The 6,000-nt window shown below is 35.0% G+C and overlaps 1 protein-coding gene across 6 annotated transcripts in view; it reads left to right on the top strand.

The window, feature by feature from the left end:
• The window catches only part of LOC106868423 (uncharacterized), a 350,125-nt gene that overhangs the window by 222,768 nt on the left and 121,357 nt on the right, over positions 1–6,000 (top strand). The gene's annotated exons all lie outside the window — the stretch shown is intronic.

Raw genomic sequence — 6,000 nt, 5'->3', positions numbered from 1 at the left:
TATTCTATCGTTCTCATTTACCGAACTGCTAATTTGCGGGGACGTAAACACACCATGATCGGTTATTAATAGACGGTAGGGATACAAACACAGACACACGAACATACACACACATACAATGGGTTTCTTTCGGTACTCGTCTACCAAATCCACTCACAAGGCTTTTGTGGGCCGAAGGCTATATTAGAAGACACCTGCCCAAGGTGCCACGTATTGAGACTGAACCCGAAATCATGTGGTTGGTAAGCTAGCTACTTATAACACAGCCACTCCCGCGTCTAAATATATATATATATATATATGTGTGTGTGTGTGTGTGTGTGTGTGTGTGTGTGTGTGTGTGTGTGTGTGTGTGTGTGTGCGTGTGCGTGTGTGTATATCTATACATAGACATAAGGATTTATATTAATATATATGTTACATATATTTGCGCTTATGTATTTATGTGTGTGTACAGAGAAGAGAGAGAGAGAGAAAGAGAGAGATACAGTCGGAGGAATTTAAAAAGTGTAAGCTTGATAAATATAGACATGTATAATTCATTGACATATATAAAGACATTCATATATTTGGGTAGGTAGACATTCAAAATTATTTGAATGGAAATAGAAACTGAAATATAATTGTTGGTTCTTGTGAATCAAGACGAAAAAAAGAGATAACTAAACATACTTTTTATTAAATATTTTTAAAATACAGTGTGTGCTACATATTTCTATAAAGCAACGTGTCTATAATTATTTTCAATATCTTTTTAAATAAGTAATTAATTCTTTCTTATAATATGTCCGCTGAAATTTCTGAAAGACATAGAGAAATGAAAGATGTCTCTAACAATGGAAAATGGAAAATATAAGAAACACCTTTAGACGTTCAACATTATAATTGTGAATATTAATTTAATAGAAAAATCGTTTCGATATTAGATGATTCCTAAATTGTTCTTCTGTCTGTTTGATTGCTTGATATGCTTTTTTTTATGAAGAATTTTTTTAGTTTTAAGTGTTGAGTCAAATTCAATAAATGGTGCATTTTGATATAGATTTTTTGCGTTTGAACCGAACTGTAAAAGCTATTGTCTCGGTGAACCAATTTAAGGTCACGTTTTATCGCACGATCAATTTTGTTCGTCATACAATATGGAAGGTGGAATTAATGTATATTTGTGAGCTTAAGTTTAATTAAGTGGGACACAAGATTGTTAACTTCGATATAAACACCTCTGAATTTTTGATGGCGTGATTTGACTGACATAGAATATGAAGGTAAAAATATTGAAAGAAATTAGAAGTTGAGTGAAAGGGCATATGACGAATTGGTATGAGTTTATATGTCCCTCTAATTAGAAAAGAAAATGCGACAGAGGCCACAAAAGATTGATCATTATTAAATGTGTGAGCATGAAAATAGTTGTAAAGACAATAAAAAGAGGGAGGAAGAGACCAACATACAAAGATTGACATACGTGTTAAATGGTACTATCGTGAACGTATGTGAACATGAGAATCCTTAAAGCGGTTTCAACGAGTGAGATTTACTATAGAATAATATTAAAAGAAAATAATAGAAAAACAGGTAGAATCGGAGTGTACTTCTCTTTGTAACTCTCGATGTGCGTGAATGGAAGACGTCTGTGATTGAATAGAGAAAAATGAACGAATATCTTCGATTACGTATGCATCGTGAAGAGTTACAGAAGTAAATATATAGAATAAAAGATGCAGATATAATTTCTATGAATGCACACATGTGTTTCTGTGTTTATATATATATGGAGGGGTGCGTGTGTGCATGTGTGTTTAAACTTATGCGTGTATACATAAATACATACACAGACACGCACACACACACACGCACAAACAAACATATATGTATTGTCTAACTGCACCTATGTGTGTGTAGTTTGTCTAGCTTGTTAATATGTTCACCATTGAATGAATTGTTCCCAGGCACAATTAGAAATGAGACAATGTAATAATGACATTTATCCAAATAAAATATGCCTCTGGTTTAGATGGTATATTATTCGCATCGGTAAGGACAAAATTATAGCAGTATAAAATTATAGAAAGAAAACAGGTGATCTATATAATAGTTGATACTGAACGTCAGAGCACAAGATATAAAATGAGGGGGGCAGTTAATTAGAGATAACAGGAATAAAAAGACTTTTGTAATTCGGGGATATTTTGTGTATGCTCATATGGCTGCATGAAGGAGTAACTGAGTGCATATAATAGTTGGATGTCACATACCTTTGTAAGGTGATAAAATTAGTAAATATTTAACCCAACGAATATGAGGCAGCTTTTGCTGCAAATGAATATTATTATCATAAGTACCCCCATACACATACGCACACACACACTCACAAACATATACGCGCGCGCAATTATATATATATATACATATGAATATATATATGTGTGTGTGTGTGTGTATATATATATATATATATATATATGCGTACATACATATATATATATATATATATATATATATATATATACATATATATATATATATATATATATATATATATATATATATATATATATATATATATATATATATATATATACGTACATACATGGATGTATATATATATATATATATATATATATATATAAACAAATAGTAAATGAGTATATGCATATATACGTACAGGTATGTGCATACCGACATCCACCTGTATGTATAGGTGCATATCTGGGTACAGGACATTGCAAACAAAACAGAGACGAGAAAACACACAAGCCACATAGAGAACATTCTACTTCATCAGCTACCCCCGTTTTAACACTGGCGTTTCGAAGAGCTGATATATATATAACTTATAAATAGACACGTCACGTCTCCATATTTTGTATGTTCTATTTCTTCTCCATGTCTGACCGTAGGTATCTCAAAAGAGAAATGTTTGAAACAACAATGAAAGCAGACATAAATAGCCAGCTGTCATCAGCAGGCCTTTAAATATATAGAGGGAAGAAAAAGAAGAGATTGGGGAAGTAGCAAAGGAAGAAATAGAGCGTATATGAGAAGAAAGAACAAAGATAAAGCACTGCAGTAGACAGTAGGGATAACAGTTAACGTGTAAAATAATTGATGCGAAAGGAGTCGGTAGTGACTCTGCTTAGTAGAGTGACGACATTTTTTTTCTTTTTCTTTTTTTTTTTTTTTTTTGCTTATTCAAAAGCAGATGGATTAGATTGACAAATAACTATGTGAGAGCTTCAGGGAATAGGAAATATTTGAGAGAAATAAAGAGAAGTCATCTAACAGGGGAGACATTCTCTCAGGATGTGGGGCTAACGTAAGGATGGAAGAAAGAATGAATTAATGCATAAAAGTGAGATGAACGGGAGAGAGAGAGAGAGAGAGAGAGAGAGAAATAACGTGATGAGAATGCAATATCGCAAACAGTGACGGGATGCTAGAGAAATGCTAATCATGAAATAACAGAGGTAAAATGATGACCAAATGTTTAGAAATTGAAGTGAAATGGTGAGAGAAATTTTGTTTGAGAAGCCCATATATATATATATATATATATATATATATATGTGTGTGTGTGTGTGTGTGTGTGTGTGTGTGTGTGTGTGTGTGTGTGTGTGTGTGTGTGTGTGTGTGTGTGTGTCTGTGTGTGTATGTGTGTGTATGTATATATTTGCATATATCTATATATATCATATATATAGATTTGCTAGCTAGGAATTATATCTAGCCTTTTTTTCATTGTTCGAGTCCCTCGATTTGGATTTTTATTCACATTGATAGCATTTCTAGCTGCTAACAGTGATCTATACTTAATCTTTTTCCTCTTATCGCACTTCGACGTGGGAAAAGACAACAAACATTAATCCCAGTAAAGTATCATTGTTCCTGAACGTTGTTGTTTTTTTTTTCTTATATCATGCTGAGTAAAATGCAAGCAACGTTTTGAAACATGAAATTTATCATAATATATTTCAGCTATGCGGAAATATTATACATAAAAGTACTATTACAATCAACACATTGTGGCCAACGCGTTATAAGTTTGTTTATTCCGATAACATAAATATCTGGAGTTCTGGAGCTGATAAACTCTTTGAAGGCACTGTCAGTATCGGTTTGAGTTTTTAACTTCTCTCACAGGAAACCATCAAGGAGAAAGGTTAGGGGGATACGCTGGGTGGGAAGAACTTCGTAGCGAAGTTCACTCAAATTCTGGAGTGTCATTAGTGAAACGTGTGGGCGAGTATTGTCATGAAGAATGATTGGCACTCTTCTGTTGACCAGTCTGTACGGACGGGTAGCAGTTTTCCGTTCATTTTGACAATTTCATGGCAATATATTTCTGCCGTAATGGTTTTTCCGGGTTTTAAGAAGTTTTAGTGGAAGAGTCCAGCAGTACACCATCAAACAGTTACCATAACGTTCTTCTTGAAGAGCTCGGGTTGAGGGAAGGTTTTCGGTGCTTCGTTTTGTTCCAAACACTGCGAAGAACTTTTTTTTTATTGTACATAATCTACACTTCATCGATCGCAGGTTACAATACAGTCGAGAAATGGATCAGTATGATTACAGAGAAGTGATGAGCAAATTTCATATCTGCGCATTTTCTGATTTTCATTCAAATTGTGTGGTACCCATTTTTTTTTTTTTTTTGATTTTTCGATCATATACAAATAGTTTCACGCAGTTTTCTGGCTAACCTAAAGTTCTTTTGCCAGTTCTCGTGCGGTCTTACGGGAATCTTTCTCAACGACGGTCTTTAATTAACCATCATCGATGACAGGTGGGCGTCCATTTCGCTCACGATCTTCGAGGCTCAAGTATCCACTGCGAAATCGTTTAAACTGTTTTCGAACTGACCACAGTTGATATCGCGAGCAGTTTCAGCTGCTTTCCGTCCTTTTTTGAAGTTAAATAGCAGAATTGCTCGAACATTGCGCTTTGACAGTTCCATTTGAGATGATTGTAACCACGAGGAAAAAATATCAATGCTTGAAGCATTTGGGCAAGTTTAGGTCTGTGTTATCAGAGAATTTCAAAAGAATGTTTTTAAAAAATCAAAACTGAAAAAATCCAGTACCAATTCTTCTTGGTTTAAAACGTTGCTTACTTTTTACTCAGCCTGATATCTATCACGGACTGCAAACTTCCTACACTTAGATACTCGGATCTTACAATTATATATCGATACTATAAATCATTATCAAAAGGATTTCACTTTCTGAACATCTCCCTTTCTCTCCCTATCTTTCTCTCTACTCCTCTCTCTCTCTCCTCTCTCTCCTCCCTCTCTCTCTATTATTGATAATCTCTTTCACTGCTTCCACCTTCTTAAAAGTTATTAAGTCCCACCCCACTCTCGATCTTTCCTACACTCACTCCGCCCAAACCGAATGGGCCATCCTATTTTCCCAGCTCCAGAGTCTCTGGCGTCTGTGCTGTCATGATCATAATTTCGAGACTTTCTTTCAATACCTGTCCCATCTGTTCACTCGTCGCAGATACCCCTCCACCCTTGTGAATGTCACTCTTACCCGAGCTCGCCAGATTTGATCGCACCTCTGGATCTACTGACTCTATTTTCACGGATTTCTCTGGAGTTTTTGGTTGATGTAAATTGCTCCAATCTACCACAACTTTTATACTTTATATTTCCTGAAATGTACGTTAATACTTTGCCGTTCTCTCTCCTTTTTACTTTTCCCATTTTTCTCCTTTTCTTCGTTTTTCTTCTCTTCCTTTTTTTCTCCTTTTCAATTTGTTCCTCTTTTACTTTTCCTCCCTTTTTCTCCTTTTTTCTCCTTTTCCCATCCTCTTTTATCTCCTTTTTTCCAGCATACCTAATTACAAATCCTTCCTCCTCTACCTTCACCACCGCCTAAATAAACATCTTTCCACGCTTCCTTTTCGTTGCGTAAGTTCGTGGGGAAGGGTCTACCAATATTTCTGTAGCGCGACACCATCACACACAGAGTTCTTCTGGTTCTATCTGAAATTTGC

This window comes from Octopus bimaculoides, chromosome 10, assembly GCF_046866305.1.
Source record: "Octopus bimaculoides isolate indiv1 chromosome 10, ASM4686630v1, whole genome shotgun sequence".
Taxonomy (NCBI): Eukaryota; Metazoa; Mollusca; class Cephalopoda; order Octopoda; family Octopodidae; genus Octopus; species Octopus bimaculoides.
This window is presented reverse-complemented; position numbering and strand designations above follow the sequence as displayed.